This window comes from Mustelus asterias, chromosome 10, assembly GCF_964213995.1.
Source record: "Mustelus asterias chromosome 10, sMusAst1.hap1.1, whole genome shotgun sequence".
NCBI classification, from domain to species: Eukaryota; Metazoa; Chordata; class Chondrichthyes; order Carcharhiniformes; family Triakidae; genus Mustelus; species Mustelus asterias.
Window position 1 is genome coordinate 93,385,238 of NC_135810.1, and position 19,771 is coordinate 93,405,008.

Below are 19,771 nucleotides of genomic sequence, written 5' to 3' on the forward strand. Positions count from 1 at the left end.
AGCTAATTGTCTAAACCCGTGGCTAAAGATTTGGGTGAGATACTAGAGATTATGCGTCACCTCCTTCAGGGTAGGTCTGAAAATGGTTTGGATGAAGAAGGTGCTTTGCCTGAAATACCAGAGCTTTCATTGCTCCCCATTCAACTCATCCCAATTTTGTTCATTTGTGGGACATGGACATAGTTGGTTGGTCAGCTCTTATTGCCCATCCCTAGTTGCCCTTGGAGGGCAGCTGAGAGTCAACCACATTGCTGTGGTTCTGGAGTCACATGTAGGCCAGACCAAGTAAAGACGGCAGATTTTCTTCCCTAAAGGACATTAGTGAACCAGATGGGTTTTTCCGACAATTGACAATAGTTTCATGGTCATTTTTTTTATTGAATTCAAATTCCACCATCTGCCGTGGCGGGATTCAAACTCGGGTCCCCAGACCATCAGCTGAGTTTCTGGATTGATAGTCTAGCAATGTTACCACCAGCCTAGTTGCTGATCACTTTCAATGTAGGGATCATCTTCTTGATATCTGTCCCAGTTTGCTCTTCATTACAACAAAGGTCGACTGAAAGGTTGATTTAAAAAGCTATGTACATAGTTGTGAACTGATGGCCAAATATTAATTGCAACTTAGCAATGCGACAAATGAATATTATTAATTACATCTATTTTTCAAGTGCAGCGAACATGAATTATATCGTATATGTGTAATAAAGTACAGCAGTGTGTGAATGCCTGTGGGGATGACTTGTCTTTGCAAGAGTCATGCTGGTTGTGAATGTATAATTTATGACTCGCAGGAACATAGGAGGCTTGCAGGCAGCGAGGCAAATGAGAAGCTTCCAAGTAAGAGGACTAGTCTAATTATCAGAGAACGTTCACAAACATGCAGGTAAAGAAAACATAACAACTTAAAGTATCTTGATTGCACTTTGAAAATTCATATGATGGAAATGCAGGTACTTGTAGATAAGAGAATGCAAACTATTGTAAAGTATTTCAGATTTAGATGTTTGTGGTTGGGAGCAGTGCGTGGTTACAACTGTGTGTTATTAGCTACACAGGAAGTAATGGGTTTCATTGATTTGTTGTGTCATTGATGTTGTTCTTTCAAATAGTCATCCTTCCAATAGCTCGGAAAACAGAAGGAAAGCTTTCCAGTTGCTCTGAGTTTGTTCATTGGCCTGGATCTGAGCAGCAGCAATAATGGTCGGACAGCAGCTGAGAAGGATAATTCCCCTGATTGGACCTTGCTACCGGGACCTTCTGAGCCCAACATTTGCAGAAATGCACAGTGTCTGTCAGAGGACTTCATCAAAGTGCAGTAGAGTCAGAGAAAGAGAGGACCTGTCCCTTTTTTACATGAGCTGAATGCGGTCATTTTAAAGGTGCAGTGTTAATGTTAGTGAATGGATGGGTGAATCAGTAGGTGGTCAGGAGGTAGGAGGTCAGGGGGTGGGAGGATAGTTGGGTCAGGGGTGGTTGTGTCATGGTTAGTTGCAGGAGTGATTGTGCTGTCAGTTGTGCAGTTACTGTGAGGTTTTACTATGTCTAACATTTCCTGGCCAACTACCAGGTAAGTACTGCAAAACCTTCTAAAATCCCTAACTCTATCTCAGAGTCAGTGACATTCACTGAGAATCCCAGGGAGCAGGGACGTTGCCCATTGGAATCATAGAATCCTTGCAATAGGAGGCCATTAAGCTCATTGGGTTAGCACCGACTCTCTGACAGGGCATCCCATCCAGACCCTATTCCTGTGGAAGTTGAAACTTCCTGGCCAATTCCCACTTCCACAGGGTGCTGACAATCGTACGTTCAGTCTTTGACAATCCGGAAGATTTGGGTAACGATTTTCTTGTGCAGTGATATCATATGCATCTTCAACCAGCACCAATTACAGAGTGTGAATCTCTTTGTGGTTTTGTCTTTGTTTATTCACTGTATCCATGCCCTACACTTTTATTTAGCATGAGTTTTACATGGTTCAATGATTAGTCAACTTTCAACACTTAAGCTGCACCTACGCCCATTAATGATTAGCTGTTTTTGCAACGATGAATCTGCAGGGATTTGCTGAAAATATTCTTCCCAGGAACACACAGTGCTTGATAAAACTTCTGTCCATCTTTCAAACCATTTTGCTCCAACTCTCCGATATAGTTTGCCAATCCTCCTTTCTGGGAATGAAGATTACATTGCCAAAGTCACAAGGAAATGTTACAGTCGGTAAGTATTCTTGGAAAAATTATTCTGGGGGAAAATAGTGGAAAAGCAGTTTGTGTCTGTGAACATTACTTCATTAGTGCAGACACCTCCAGTGTGAGGACAAAGCAGATCTTGCTGAGCTGTACGATCTACCGATACCGCAGAGAGCTGAGTTTGTGCATGTTCCTCAACAATAAAGGAACACCTTTGAACTTTCTTTAAGAGGCCATGGGAATAGATAGTGGCAAAGACTTCTGGAATTGTGAGTATCTGAGTAAAGTGAACTCGTTGATCCCCTGATTAAAACGATGGTTTTGTTTTAGTGAGATGAACAGTGTGGATGCTAGACTTCATTGAGCTGTAACAGATACAAGAGCAGCATTGACCCATTGTTATACTGGCAGTAAGTTGACACCAGACACCCTGCCACAAATACCTTATCTGTTCAAATGCAGTTTCCACTTAAACCAATATATTTAGCTGTTTAACAAATGTTTGTGAACATGCAAAAATATAATTATGGAGAATCTTTTCTTTACATTCCTAGACAGTTGAATTCTATTGACTTAGTCAATTGGCTATTGGAATGTAAATCATTTAAAGTTTATTTATTTGTCACAAGTAGGCTTACATTAACACTGCAATGGAGTTTCTGTGAAAATCCCCTAGTTGACACACTCTGGCACCTATTTGGGTACACTGAGGGAGTATTTGGCACGGCCAATGCACCTAACCATGCTAAATTCTCCCTCAGTGTACTCGAATAGGCGCCGGAGTGCGGCAACTGGGGGATTTTCATAGTAACTTCATTGCAGTGTTGCTAGATAAATGCTATAAGCTAACCTTTTAAATGAACATTATGTTGTGTAAAGAAACAACCATGTACTCTGAATGAAACCACATGAAAGAGTGAGCGTGTTATTATAAGCTTGTAAAACTGTCAGTCAACCCCCGGGTACCTACCCGACAATTTGGTAAATTAGGTGGTAATTAGTCATTTTGGATTTATCTTGGTTTTTTCGTGAACAGTATGGATTCTATAGTATCCTGTTCACGAAAAAACCAAGATAAATCCAAAATGACTAATTACCAGCCCATCAACCTCCTCTTGAAGCAAGACTTGCTTTCAGAGAGTTGAACCTGTGTACTGTATGGTAGTCAGTACAATCGGAGAATACAGCCTTTGTGACCTATCAGTCAGCTCTCCCTCTCACCTAGCAGCACATGAAGGCGGAAGGATTGAATTAAATGTGACAAGAGCAACATTTGCCATGAATGCTAACAAATAATGTTATGTTTCAGTCAGTGGTCCCACTAGCCTTGGGTGACTGTGTGGAGTTTGCATGTTCTCCCCGTGCCTATGTAGGTTTCGTTCGGGTGCTTCGATTTCCTCCCACGGTGCAAAGATGTGCAGGTTAGGTGGATTGGCCATGGTGAATGTGTGGGCTAACGGGGATAGAGCAGGGAACAGGGCCTGGGTAAGATATTGTCAGTGTTAAAAACTTGACTTAAATAAGGCACTGTGGCACAGTGGTTAGCACTGTTGCCTCACAGCGCCAGGGACCCGGGTTTGATTCCCAGCTTGGGTCACTGTCTGTGTTGAGTTTGCACATTCTCCCCCTGTCTGCGTGGGTTTCCTCCGGGTGCTCTGGTTTCCTCCCACACTCCAAAGATGTGCAGGTTAGGTGGATTGGCCCTTAGTGTCAGGGGGACTAGCTAGGGTAAATGCATGGGATTATGGGTGTCGGGCCTGGGTGAAATTGTGGTTGGTGCAGGCTCGGTGGGCCGAATGGCCTCTTTCTGCACTGTGATTTTATGAGATGGTTAATTATGTTATAAGTTACTTGGGTGCAATCCCACAGGCCCTGTTGTCCCACTGATTTCACTTTTTCAGGTTTGAAATTCTTTTCAGATTTTTTCTCATGTTGCAAAGAGGTCACTCCTCAGTCTTTCATGGCTGCTCCTATTGGTCATGCAAACATACAAACATTCAAATTGGCAGCAGGAATAGGCTATTCGGCCCTTTAAGCCTGTTCCACTATTCAACACTATCATGGCTGATCTGATTGTCACTTCAGCCCCATATTCCTTCCTACCCCCGATAACCTTTCACCCCCTTGTTTACCTATCGAACTCTGTGTTAAAAATATGCAAACTCTGTTTCCACCCCTTCTTGAGGAAGAGAGTTCTAAATGTTCACAACGTTCTGAGAAAAAAAAACTCCTCATCTCTGTTTGTGATTTATATAAATGATCTGGAAGAAGGAGTAACTGGGGTGATCAGTAAGTTTGCGGACGACACAAAACTGGCAGGACTTGCAGATAGTGAGGAACATTGTCAGAAGCTACAGAAGGATATAGATAGGCTGGAAATTTGGGCAAAGAAATGGCAGATGGAGTTCAATCCTGATAAATGCGAAGTGATGCATTTTGGTGGGAATAATGTAGGGAGGAGCTACACGATAAATGGAAGAACCCATAAAGGGTGTAGAGACGCAGAGGGACCTGGGTGTGCAAGTCCACAGATCTTTGAAGGTGACGTCACAGGTGGAGAAGGTGGTGAAGAAGGCATATGGCATGCTTGCCTTTATAGGACGGGGCATAGAGTATAAAAGTTGGGGTCTGATGTTGCAGATGTATAGAACGTTGGTTCGGTCGCATTTGGAATACTGCGTCCAGTTCTGGTCGCCACACTACCAGAAGGACGTGGAGGCTTTGGAGAGAGTACAGAGGAGGTTTACCAGGATGTTGCCTGGTATGGAGGGGCTTAGTTATGAGGAGAGATTGGGGAAACTGGGGTTGTTCTCCTTGGAAAGACGGAGGATGAGGGGAGACTTAATAGAGGTGTATAACATTATGAAAGGCATAGATAGGGTGAACGGTGGGAAGCTTTTCCCCGGGTCGGTGGTGACGTTCACGAGGGGTCATAGGTTCAAGGTGAAGGGGGGGAGGTTTAACACAGATATCAGAAGGACATATTTTACACAGAGGGTCGTGGGGGCCTGGAATGTGTTGCCGGGCAAGGTGGTGGAGGCGGACACACTGGGAACTTTTAAGACTTATCTAGACAGCTATATGAACGGAGTGGGAATGGAGGGATACAAAAGAGTGGTCTAGTTTGGACCAGGGAGCGGCGCGGGCTAATTGTTCTTTGTTTCTCGTTTCAAGGCTTCATTCTATGATCATCTTGCTGGTGCCAGTACAGAGCGAGACTGCGGATAGTTGGGAACCTGTCTCGGGGGCAGGGAATTCAGATGGTGTTCGTAAAGCAGAAGTGGAAATGAATAGGGTTGGGAAGCATTTTCTGATCAGGGCCAGTGTGATCTCCTGGACTCGTTTCGATCGCCACAGGGGGTCGGAGAGGAATTTCCCAGATTTGTTTTTCCCCATATTGGCCCTGGGGTTTTCACTCTGGGTTTTCGCCTCTCCCTGGAGATCACATGGTCTGGAATGGGGAGGTGGGGGTAAGTTAATAGGTTGTGATGAACAAAGCATCGTAGCTGTGAGGGAGAGCTCGGTGGATAGGATATTAGGATGTAGATAGGCTGGAAAATTGGGCGGGGATCCTGGATTCAGGATTCAATCCTGGACCGGGGAGCGGTGCGGGCTTGGAGGGCCGAAGGGCCTGTTCCTGTGCTGTATTGTTCTTTGTTCTTTGTTGTCTTAAATGGGTGATACCTTACTTGAGAACAGTGACCCCTAATACTAGATTCTCCCACAAGCGAAAAGATTCCCCCCCCTTTTCCGCCCTGTCAAGACCCTTCAGGATCTTAAAGGTTCCAATCAAGTCACCTCTCACTCTTATAAACTCCAGCAGATACAGAACCAACCATGTCCAATCTTTCCCCATAAGACAACCTGCCCATTCCAGGTATTAGTTCAGTAAACCTTCTCTGAACTCTTCCCAACGTATTGACATCTTTCCTTAAATAAGGACACCAATACTGTACACAATATTCTGGATGTGGTCTCACTACAGAGAGAGACTGAAGGCAAATTAAAAGGAGCATAAGAATCCCAAATTTGACACATTGGGGAGAATTTTTCCGGCTGTAAGAGGTGCGATCACCAATGGGGGAATGGTCAAGTTGAGTGAACCAGGCTGGGTTCACTCCCTGACCATGTCCTGCCATCAAGACATTTTATTACCACAGCGGGACCAGCTTTAGGAGGCTGTCTGCCGACAGGGGACAGGAAGCAAATTAAAATATCCAAATCCCTTCTTAAGGGAACCTAAGACTTAGGAGCAAGGGTAGACGTGATGAGACGTGAAAGAATAGGGCCTATAAAAGGTGAAGGCGGGAAAATCTGTACGGAACCAGTAGAAATGGCAGAGGTGCTTAATGAGTATTTTGCCTTGGTTTTCACAGAGGAGAAGGACATGGGTGGATGTACTGTGGGCTTGCGGTGGACTGAAAAGATTGAGTATGTGGACTTTAACAAAGAGGTTGTGCTGGAATCTTTGAATGGCATCAAGATAGATAAGTCGCCGGGTCCGGATGGGATGTACCCCAGGTTACTGTGGGAGGCGAGGGAAGAGATTGCAGAGTCTCTGGCGATGATCTTTGCGTCGTCGATGGAGATGGGAGAGGTGCCGGAGGATTGGAGGATTGCGGATGTGGTTCCTATTTTCAAGAAGGGGAATAGGGATAGCCCAGGAAATTACCGACCGGTGAGTCTCACCTCAGTGGTTGGTAAGCTGATGGAGAAGATCCTGAGGGACAAGATTTATGAGCATTTAGAGAGGTTTAGTATGCTCAAGAATACTCAGCATGGCTTTGTCAAAGACAGATCGTGCCTTACGAGCCTGGTGGAGTTCTTCGAAAATGTGACTAAACACATTGACGAAGGGAAAGCGGTAGATGTGGTTTATATGGATTTTAGCAAGATGTTCGATAAGGTCCCCCATGCAAGGCTTCTCGAAAAAGTGAGAGGGCATGGGATCCAAGGGGCTGCTGCCCGGTGGATCCAGAACTGGCTTGCCCAAAGGAGGCAGAGAGTGTGTATAGATGGGTCTTTTTCTAATTGGAGGTCAGTCACCAGTGATGTGCCCCAGGGATCTGTTCTGGGACCCTTGCTGTTTGTCATTTTCATAAATGACCTGGAATGAGGAAGTGGAGGGATGGGTTGGTAAGTTTGCTGACGACACAAAGGTTGGTGGGGTTGTGGATAGTCTGGAGGGATGTCAGAAGTTACAGAGGGACATAGATAGGATGCAAGACTGGGCGGAGAAGTGGCAGATGGACTTCAACCCAGATAAATGCGAAGTGGTCCATTTTGGCAGGTCAAATGGGATGAAGGAGTACAATATAAAGGTAAAGACTCTTAGTACTGTGGAGGATCAGAAGGACCTTGGGGTCCGGGTCCATAGGACTCTAAAATTGGACCCGCAGGTGGAGGTGGTGGTTAAGAAGGCGTATGGTGTGCTGGCCTTTATCAATCGAGGGATTGAGTTTAGGAGTCCGGGGATAATGATGCAGCTATATAAGACCCTCGTCAGACCCCACTTGGAGTACTGGTCGCCTCATTACAGGAAGGATGTGGAAAAGATTGAAAGGGTGCAGAGGAGATTTACAAGAATGTTGCCTGGATTGAGTGGCATGCCTTATGAGGATAGGCTGAGGGAGCTCGGTCTTTTCTCCTTGGAGAGACGTAGGATGAGAGAAGACCTAATAGAGGTATATAAGATGTTGAGAGGCATAGATCGGGTGGACTCTCAGAGGCTTTTTCCCAGGGTGGAAATGGCTGCTACGAGAGGACAGAGGTTTAAGGTGCTGGGGGGTAGGTACAGGGGAGATGTTAGGGGTAAGTTTTTCACACAGAGGGTGGTGGGCGAGTGGAATCGGCTGCCGTCAGTGGTGGTGGGGGCAAACTCAATAGGGTCTTTTAAGAGACTCCTGGATGAGTACATGGGACTTAATAGGATGGAGGGTTATAGGTAGGCCTAAAAGGTAGGGATATGTTCGGCACAACTTGTGGGGCCGAAGGGCCTGTTTTGTGCTGTAGTTTTCTATGTTTCTATGTAGACCGTTCAACACTTTGGGCCTGCTCCACCATTCAATAGGATCATGGCTGGTCTGGCAGCTGTCTCTACTCACCTTTCCTGTTGCCCCCAGAACCTTGGTTCCATTGTCAAAAACCTGTCCAGTTCAGCCTTGAATAAATTCAATAACTGAGCCACCACTTCTTTCTGGGGAAGAGAATTCCACAGAGTAATGACCTACTGAGAGAAAGAAATTCTGCTCATCACTGACTTAAAAGAGAGACCTCAGATTCTTCAACTGTGTCCCCTAGTTCTAGGCTCCCCCACAAGTGGGAACATATGTCCAGTATCCAGCCTTTCAAGCCCCTGAGGATCCTATGTTTCCTATGTTTCAGTAAGATCATCTCTCATTCATCTGCCCAAGACTGCAAGGAATTACAAAAGGTCGTGAATGTAGCCCAATCCATCACACAAATCAGCCTCCCATCCATTAACTCTGTCTACACTTCCTGCTACCTCGGCAAAGCAGCCAGCATAATTAAGGACCCCGTGCACCCCGGACATTCTTTCTTCTAGCTTCTTCCATCGGGAAAAGGATACAAAAGTCTGAGGTCAAGTACCAACCGACTCAAGAACAACTTCTTCCCTGCTGCTGTCAGACTTTTGAATGGACTTACCTTGCATTAAGTTGAACTTTCTCTACGCCCTAGCTATGACTGTAACACTACATTCTGCGCTCTCTCCTTTCCTTCTCTATGAACGGTATGTTTTGTCTGTATAGCGTGAAAGAAACAGTACTTTTCACCATATGTTAATACATGTAACAATAATAAATCAAGCCAAATCAAATCTAGACTCCAATGGGTATAGACCCAACCTGTTCAAACCTCCTTCATAAGATAAGCCTTCCATTCCAGGGGTGATTTGAGTGGACTTTCATTGAACTGTTTCTGGAGCAATTATATATATATAATAAGGAAACCAAAATCGTACAGTGTTCCAGATGTGGTTTCAAAGACCACACCTGTAGTAAAACGTCCCCTTGCAATTAATACTAATGTTCCATTTGCCTTCCTAAACACTTGCTTCATACTAACCTTTTGTGATCCATTTACCTGGACAGCCAGATCCTTCTGTACCACAGGATTCTGCAATCTCTCTTCATTTAAATAGTACACTGCTTTTCTATTCTTCCTGCCACAGTGGGCAAGTTTACATTTTCTCATATTATACTCCATCTACCAAATGCCAAATTTTTGCTCACTCACCTAACCTATCTATATATCTTTGCAAATGTTTTTTTCCCAAGATGGCGCCGGACTGTGGCAACTTCTTGCATGCTGTGCCCAGCATACCCTCTAATTCTTTTACTCTCGTTCTATGCTTCTAAACCTTTATTCTAACTCTTTTAAACTGTCTAACAATGCTCTATTCATTAAGTTGATCTTTTCTCTACACCCTAGCTATTACTGTAACACTACATTTTGCATTCCTTTCTGTCTCTATGTGTGGTATGCTTTGTCTGTGTAACGCGCAAGAAACAATACTTTTCACTGTGTACTAAGACATGTGACAATAATAAATCAAATCAAATCAGGCTCTACCTTCTCTTGACAACTTACACTCCTACTTACCTTGGTGTCATTAGCAAATCTAGCTACCATATGTTCAGTCCCTTCATCACTGTGAATCGTTGAAACCCCAACACTGATCCCTGTTGGAACCATACTAATTTCAGCTTGCTAACCCAAAATTGACTTGTATATGCCTACCCTCTGGTTCCTGTTAGCTAACCAATCCTTTATCCATGCTAACATGTTAGCTCTTACACTATGTAATCTTGTGTAGTAATCTTTGATATGGCACCTTATCAAATGCCTTCTGGAAATCCAAACAAACCATATCTACCTTATCCATCTTGCTTGTTACTTCCTGAAAAATTCTAATAACTTATTATTTACTAGATTAAGTTCTAATTTAAATATGATTTCCTTTTCACAAATCCAAGCTGATTCTGCTTGATCAGATAATGATTGAGCATTGTGCTGTAACCTCCCTAATGATGGATTCAAGCAATTTCCCAATGAGAGATATGAGGCTAATGGGCCTGTAGTTTCTTGCAATCTGTTTCCCACCCTTCTTGAATAAAGGTCTTACATTAACTATTTTCCAGCTAATTGGGAGCCTATCAGAAGAAGGAATTTTGAAAACTTATAGCCATTTTACCAAGCAGTTAGCATTTAGCCAATGGCTGATCTTCCCCTGGCCCTCGGCCAGTGGGGAGGCCGCTAACTGAATGCTGGTGGTCTCCTAGCCGCAGTTGCAGAGGAACTATTTTCTGTTCAAAGAGGGGAGCAGTGGACAGAGATGGCAGCCCCTCCAGCCCCAGCCATTTGTTCAGAGGGGTGACACTGCTGGACTAGTGACCCTCTGATTGGGCTGGCAGCCCTCAGGGGCAGGAAGCTATCCTGAATGGAGCAGCAATCCTGACATCAACTAATCAATGAGCTAGCACTCGTAAAACTGAGGGGGAAGTGCTGTTGTCCAGCCATGCTGCCGACACATACCTGCGGCCACTGTCAAGCCCCAAATTCTTCAGTAAGATTCCACCCAATGTCTGCTTTAGATGTTAGATTGGGGCAAAGCTTCAAAAAGATGTTCATGGAGCCAAAACGTGAGTGGTGACCATTAATATTGCACCATTACACCTTCCGATATTTCCCCAGGGATTATTGCTGCCCAGCTCCTGGTGGTCCCCGGTTTCGGCTGCAGGAAGTCGGGTGGGTTTGCAGGCAAGACAATGCACCTTCAATTCCCATTCGTTCTCTCACACTCATTCAAAAGCATGTTATATGGCAGATAATTCTGCTTTCCTTATTCTGCTTTGTCAATACACATGAGAACAGCAATCCTTTTGTTTTGCAGTGTTTGTACAGCCTTTTATGCATGGAACTGACTCACTACACGGGAATAGACACTTCCTGTAGACATTTCCTTTGCTTAACTAGTGAACTGACATCCTTATAATCTAGTTGCTAGGATACCTGTCCTTGTTTGCTTTTCTCTACTGAAAGTTATTAAGTGGAACATTATAGCCAACTGATTCCTTTGATGTAAAATACAATGCCCATGAAATGCCAATAGGGACCAAGGTGGATCAGGCATTAGAGAACAGAGTGATTACAATGTTGCCAGCTTTGTGCCCCAGTGCTGGCTCTCCCACTCATGCCCTTATGTCAAGGATGAATAGCAGGGAAGGTTCCATCCTATCTTGGGTATTCACTCTTTTACGCCCACCTTGGGGTATTTGTGCAAAACCCCACCTGCCGAAGGGACTCAAACATTTACCAGGGGAAAGGTACTTGTCCCTCATTGAAGAGTCCTGGGCTCTGCATTGTAATTAGATGGGCAGTAGAGGATTTTCCTGAGGGTCTCCTCCCTGTTGTCAGGGTGACATGGTGCCAGTCTGAGACTCTGCTGGAGATTCGGGTGAATGATCTAACATAATCTCGCAAGCTGCTGTTTGGTGGTTAAAGTGCTCCCATTCCCAGGATTTAGGATGGGGACTTTGACTTGGAGATAAAGTGATTTTGATTTGATTTGATTTGATTTATTATTCTCACATACAGTATACAGTGAAAAATATTGTTTCTTGCACGTTATAGGGACAAAGCATACCGTTAATAAGTGCAGAATATAGTGTTACAGTCATAGCTAGGGTGTAGAGAAAGATCAACTTAATGCGAGTTAGGTCCATTCAAAAGTCTGACGGCAGCAGGGAAGAAGCTGTTCTTCAGTCGATGGGGATAAAGAGGGTGGGATTTCACCCTACTGAATTTATGTTAATTAAATGACTCTCAAGAATTTTGCACCCCATGTGAAGGCAAAGCGGCTTATGAGTGGAAAGCAAGAACACCCACTTGAAACCAACAGGTTTTCCTTTAAACACACAAAGTATGATGATGTTATCATGGGCTCTTAATTTCTTTTTCAACCAGTCTTGTGAGTAGGGAAACTGTTGTGCATTTTCCACCAGGTGAAGGAGGTCCAATCAAGTAGGTTTTTATTTATTTTCTTTGCAGGATCAGTGGGGCAAGATCCTGTGCCCACAAGTAACATTCAGGCCTTCCTTAGACACCCCATGCATTCCTCACTCTTTTTCAATCAGGAGATTCACTGGAAACCCCCTCCAGGTGACTTATCTGAATGTCAGAGACCATTACTTTGCTCCTGATCTGTGCCTCCCATTGGCTGGCATTTACTCACCAGCCAACTGCCACCACTCAACCATTTTGAGTTTTAGGTCACTGACCAGTGCAAACAGCAGTTAGACTCCTGAAGCATCAAGATTGGGGATCTCCTGGAGCTTGGTGTTTGCCTTAGTCCTCACCTGGTCAGTTCACTCTGAGTTAAAATTGGGTCTTAAGTCTTTACTATGAGAACTATGAAGTTACCTTCCTTTAAGCGTTATACTAATTTACTCTTTGCCCAGTGTTATTAAATATTGGCTGCTGTGTTTATCCTTTAAGTTCTAGTTTGGCCTGTACCAGGAATAGGAACAGGACTAGGCCATTCAGTAAATTGAATCCAAATTCAGTTAGAAAATGGCTGATCTACACCTCAGCACTGTTTGCCAACCTTTGGGTCCATATTCTTTGATGCTCTTGCTTTTTATAACTAATTGTTTGGTCATTCAGAAATTGATTGTTGCTGAAACCAGTTGAACAATAAATTGTTGTTCCGTTTCCAATTCGGTATTCTTGGGACTGACCTGATAAGTGCAAGATAAAAAGCTTTGACCGCATGTCTCTTTTTCAGCAATATTTTTAAACTTATATTTAATCCGATAAGTACCTCCTCTTGACTTAATTTTAGGTTTCCTTGCACCTCTGATATCTCGTTCTCTTTCTCCACTGTAGACGGAATGCAGACTGCTCATTTAACGCTTCTCTCATTTTCCTGTCCTTGCTCGCCTCTGTCTTTTAACGGCCCCACATTCCCCTTAACCACATTGGGTGGGCAGCTTTGAGAGACAATCTCTATGGTGCTCAAGAATGGAGGCTGACAAGTTTTCATCTGGCCATGACTTCCAGCATTCTCACTGACCCGCACACCCTCACCATGCTCTTTAAAGCGACTGTGATGATCTTCACTGTGCAGTTTGTTCCAAAGCACAACTTGCTGTTTCTGGCACGGTGCCAGTAAGTTAATATTTTGTCACCACGCGTGTCAGGGGGAGAAGAATCATTAAAATTTTCTCCCAGTATCCATAGCAACAGCAAATGTAAAGTTAACAATTACTAGGTCACTAGACCACGAGGGGGAGCACAATGCAACTATTTTAAAGAAGCAAAAAGAAAATTGTGAATGCTGGAAAAATTAGAAAATTCTGGAAATCAGACCTGCAGATTCATCAGCATCTAAACTAAAAGGCAAGTTCAATATCTGAACTGTCACTCTTCATGGTTGATTGGTTCAATCCCTTCACTCTTCACTGCTTCTGAAAGATGTGGTTTTTATCTCCTTCACAGTCCAAACGAAAGGTTGTTACAGAACAACTTTGGCTTTCCATTAATGCCAGACATGTGGGCCAGATTTTCCCGGCCGTTCACGCCAGTGGGACTCTCTGGACCCGCCGCTGTGAATGGAGATTTGGCCAAGCGCCAAATTCTCCGTCCTCGCTTGTGGCGGTGGTGGGGTGTGAATGACTGGAAAATTCCGGCTGTGTAATGTAAATCAGGGCTGGAAGGTCAAGTTGGGAAACATCCTGACCCAGCAGAGTTGTCTCCTTTATAAAGGCCCCAGCCCACCATGTTTTCACTCTGAGGAGGTGGAGGCAGGATGGAGATGGGTCCACCACCCCCAGAGGCAGGTCTGAGGTGACAACAAAAGGCGGGTGGGATAGCCAGGCTCGACTGGCCCAGTTTTAATGATAAATGTCAGGGCCTCAAACCCCTACCCGACATGCTCCCTCGCATTCCTCATCCAACCATGCTCCCTCATAACTCCTCATATTCCCCAAGCCACCTCTATGCCCCCCATGTATTCTCCACAACTACTCACCCGATACCTACTCTGGGAGGCCCTCAGGAAGAAGTCTAACAACACAAGGTTAAAGTCCAACAGGTTTATTTGGTAGCAAAAGCCTTCGGAACTGGCTGTCCCTTCGTCAGGTGGGTGGGAGTTCTGATCACAAACAGGGCATAAAGACACAAACTCAATTTACATGAATAATGATTGGAATGTGAGTCTTTACAGCTAATCAAGTCTTAAAGGTACAGACAATGTGAGTGGAGAGAGCATTAAGCACAGGTTAAAGAGATGTGTATTGTCTCCAGCCAGGACAGCTAGTGAGATTTTGCACATCCAGGCAGGTTGTGGGGGTTACAGATAGTGTGTCACACTATCTGTAAAAATTTCTCATTCCTAAAACCCTTTAAAAATGTTAAATCCCTCCAAGTAGTCATATCGTTGCTGTCCATCATGATTATATTTGATCAGGACAAAAGCACGGATGTGGCAGCCCCATCAAAGTTAGAGCTCTCAAACATTCATCAAACGCTGGTGACTTCATTGGCTCAAACACATCGCAGGATGGAAGACGGTTGTATACGCAAGGACCTTCTGTATGGTGAAGTAGCCGGAGCCACATGACCAGTGGAACAGCCAAAGCTCTGCTTCAAGGATGCTTGCAAGCAAGACATGAAGGCCCTAAACATTGAGTATTATACCTGGGAGTCATTAGTTGATGACAGAGGAAAATAGCAACACGTCCTGAGGGCTGGCATGCACCATCACAATCACCAATGGCTACAGCGACCTGGCAACAGACACCAATGCTGAAAGCAACAACCCACAATAACACTTGGAAGCTTCATGTGCCACATTTGTGGCTGAAACCGCCGCTCAAGAATTGGCCTCCAGACAGCAGCAAAGATGCACCATATGAAGATACCCCATCTGAAATAGTTATTCTCTGCAAGCCCATCATCTTACGTAGTTGGAAAGATGCAGATGATGGTCAATCTGTTGTAAAAGCAAACAAGCACCTATTCCAATAACCACATCAAAGACATATAATTCTTTAATAACCTCTTCAAACTGTCAGTCATAATATGAACACAGCCCCTCTGCTGAGATAAGTGGCTCGAGAGCTTTTGAAACTTAGCCAAGTATTCATAATAGGCTCAGAGGCAAGTTCAAAGACATTAAGTGCCTGTAGCTGTAACAATGATATTTAATTCTGCACTTGTACTGTGGAATAATATTTCCTGAAGGAGATAAAATATATTAGCATTAAAATGGTTTGAGAATGTCCAGCTCTGGCAGATTGGATGTTTTTCTTAAACTGTTAGTATGGATTTATTTAAGCACTGGGAGTTGCCGACATCTGGAACCATTGAGAACTTGGTCAAATTGTGACAGCACATTTGTGTAATATGTCTTGAGTAATCAGATACTTGATGAAGAATGTGTTACTGAGCCAGGCTCTGTGCAGTTTCACATTTGTATAGTGTGTGTGTTGTGAAATGTCAGAAACTTCATTGTATTACTATTTTTGATAAATATATCCTTTTGCTTAATACATAAATGCATGTGCCTGGAATTCCATGATTGTTGTTGTAATAACTCCACTGAGGCGAAAGTCCCGTCATCAAGTTACTTTATTTACACCATACATCTGAACACAGCCAGCTCTCCGGTTGCTCCCTGCAGAATGCAGACTGGGGGTCTGACATACCTGCTTTAAATAGGGAGCATGAGGCTCCCTGATTTAACCATTAATTAGGCCTCATCAGGTATGTGTTTTCACACAAGACTCATCAGGTAGTTCATACTCTAGCAAGCCAACCTCATTAGCCTGGCTGAAAGTCATCACACGTGTAGTCTTATGGTTGACAATTGGGAGAATCTTTGTGGAAATTCTCGATAATGCAACTCCATGTCAACACTTTTCACCTCGGCTCATTGGCAGGGGTGGATTGATGAGGTTTGATGTAAAGAAGTGTTGGAAGAGGCACATGTGGGGCATCTACATTGACACGAGCCTTTTAGGCTAAATGTTGTTCTGTAAATGCTGTAAATGCAATGTAATGCCATGTAATCCACTACACTGTGGTTGCAGTCTAAAAACCGCACCGACCTCCTCAGAAGACAAACACGGGACACGGTGGACAGAGTACCCTTCGTCGTCCAGTACTTCCCCGGAGCGGAGAAGCTACGGCATCTCCTCCGGAGCCTTCAACATGTCATTGATGAAGACGAACATCTCGCCAAGGCCATCCCCACACTCCCACTTCTTGCCTTCAAACAACCACGCAACCTCAAACAGACCATTGTCCGCAGCAAACTACCCAGCCTTCAGGAGAACAGTGACCATGACACCACAGAACGCTGCCACAGCAACCTCTGCAAGACGTGCCGGATCATCGACACGGATGCCATCATCTCACGTGAGAACACCATCTACCAGGTACACGGTACATACTCTTGCAACTCGGCCAACGTTGTCTACCTGATACGCTGCAGGAAAGGATGTCCCGAGGCATGGTACATTGGGGAAACCATGCAGACGCTACGACAACGGATGAATGAATACCGCTCGACAATCACCAGGCAAGACTGTTCTCTTCCTGTGGGGGAGCACTTCAGCAGTCATGGGCATTCAGCCGTGGATCTTCAGGTAAGCATTCTCCAAGGCGGCCTTCACGACACACGACAGCGCAGAGTCGCTGAGCAGAAACTGATAGCCAAGTTCCGCACACATGAGGACAGCCTAAACCGGGATGTTGGATTTATGTCACATTATCAGTAACCCCCACAGCTTGCCCCTGGTCTTGCATAATCTCACCAGCTGTTCTGTCTGGAGACAATACACATCTCTGTAACCTGTGTTTAATGTTCCCTCCAACCACATTATCTGTACCTTTTAAGACCTGGCTGGCTGTAGAGATTTGCATTCTAATTACTATTCTGTAACTTGATTTCTGTGTCTGTGCACTGTTGGAGAACAGAGACCACTCCATCTGACGAAGGAGCAGCAAGCTCCGAAAGCTTATGGTATTTGCTACCAAATAAACCTGTTGGACTTTAACCTGGTGTTGTGAGACTTCTTACCGTTGCAGTCTAAATGCAGAGCACAATATTCAGGCATTGCATATGCATATTCCGAATATACTTTGTAATCAAATCAACTGTAGTTTTTGTGCTTTATTCTGAAATAGATGTTTGTGAATCACGTTACATAAGAACATAAGAACATAAGAAATAGGAGCAGGAGTAGGCCATCTAGCCCCTCGAGCCTGCCCCGCCATTCAATAAGATCATGGCTGATCTGACGTGGATCAGTACCACTTACCCGCCTGATCCCCATAACCCTTAATTCCCTTACCGATCAGGAATCCATCCATCCGCGCTTTAAACATATTCAGCGAGGTAGCCTCCACCACCTCAGCGGGCAGAGAATTCCAGAGATTCACCACCCTCTGGGAGAAGAAGTTCCTCCTCAACTCTGTCTTAAACCGACCCCCCTTTATTTTGAGGCTGTGTCCTCTAGTTTTAACTTCCTTACTAAGTGGAAAGAATCTCTCCGCCTCCACCCTATCCAGCCCCCGCATTATCTTATAAGTCTCCATAAGATCCCCCCTCATCCTTCTAAACTCCAATGAGTACAAACCCAATCTCCTCAGCCTCTCCTCATAATCCAAACCCCTCATCTCCGGTATCAACCTGGTGAACCTTCTCTGCACTCCCTCCAATGCCAATATATCCTTCCTCATATAAGGGGACCAATACTGCACACAGTATTCCAGCTGCGGCCTCACCAATGCCCTGTACAGGTGCATCAAGACATCCCTGCTTTTATATTCTATCCCCCTCGCAATATAGGCCAACATCCCATTTGCCTTCTTGATCACCTGTTGTACCTGCAGACTGGGCTTTTGCGTCTCATGCACAAGGACCCCCAGGTCCCTTTGCACGGTAGCATGTTTTAATTTGTTTCCATTGAGATAGTAATCCCATTTGTTATTATTTCCTCCAAAGTGTATAACCTCGCATTTCTCAACGTTATACTCCATTTGCCATATCCTCGCCCACTCACTCAGCCTGTCCAAATCTCTCTGCAGATCTTCTCCGTCCTCCACACGATTCACTTTTCCACTTATCTTTGTGTCGTCTGCAAACTTCGTTACCCTACACTCCGTCCCCTCCTCCAGATCATCTATATAAATGGTAAACAGTTGCGGCCCGAGTACCGATCCCTGCGGCACGCCACTAGTTACCTTCCTCCAACCGGAAAAACACCCATTTATTCCGACTCTTTGCTTCCTGTCGGATAGCCAGTCCCCAATCCACTTTAACACACTACCCCCAACTCCGTGTGCCCTAATCTTCTTCAGCAGCCTTTTATGGGGCACCTTATCAAACGCCTTTTGGAAATCCAAAAACACCGCATCCACCGGTTCTCCTCCATCAACCGCCCTAGTCACATCTTCATAAAAATCCAACATGTTCGTCAAGCACGACTTTCCCCTCATGAATCCATGCTGCGTCTGATTGATCGAACCATTTCTATCCAGATGCCCTGCTATCTCCTCTTTAATAATGGATTCCAGCATTTTCCCTACTACAGACGTTAAGCTGACCAGCCTATAGTTACCCGCCTTTTGTCTCCTTCCTTTTTTAAACAGCGGCGTAACATTAGCCGTTTTCCAATCAACCGGCACTACCCCAGAATGCAACGAGTTTTGATAAATAATCACTAATGCATCCACTATTACCTCTGACATTTCTTTCAATACCCTGGGATGCATTCCATCCGGACCCGGGGACTTGTCCACCTTCAGTCCCATTAGTCTACCCAGCACTGCCTCTCTGGTAACATTAATTGTATTAAGTATTTCTCCTGCTGCCAACCCTCTATCGTTAATATTTGGCAAACTATTTGTGTCCTCCACCATGAAGACCGACACAAAAAACTTATTTAAAGACTCAGCCATATCCTCATTTCCCACTATTAACTCCCCTCTCTCGTCCTCCAAGGGTCCAACATTCACTCTAGCCACTCTATTCCTTTTTATATATTTATAAAAACTTTTACTATCATTTTTTATATTAATTGCTAGCCTAGCTTCATAGTCTATCCTTCCTTTCTTTATCGCTTTCTTAGTCTCTCTTCGTTGTTTCTTAAATTTTTCCCAATCACTTGTTTCTCCACTATTTTTGGCCACTCTGTACGCAGCTGTTTTTATTTTAATACTCTCCTTTATTTCCTTCGTTATCCACGGCTGGTTCTCCCTTTTCTTACAATCCTTGTTTTTTGCTGGAATATATTTTTGCTGAGAACTGAAAAGGATCTCCTTAAAAATCCTCCACTGTTCCTCAGCTATCCTCCACTGTTCCTCAGCTATCCTACCTGCCAGCCTGCTCTCCCAGTCTACCTTAGCCAATTCATCCCTCATCCTATCATATTTCATATAATCTTTATTTTTCTGTCAATTTCCCCTCATCCTTTTCCCCATTTCTTTAAAAGCTCCCTTACAACTTCACTGGTACCTCTCCTGGTGACCACCTTCATGTCAGGCCA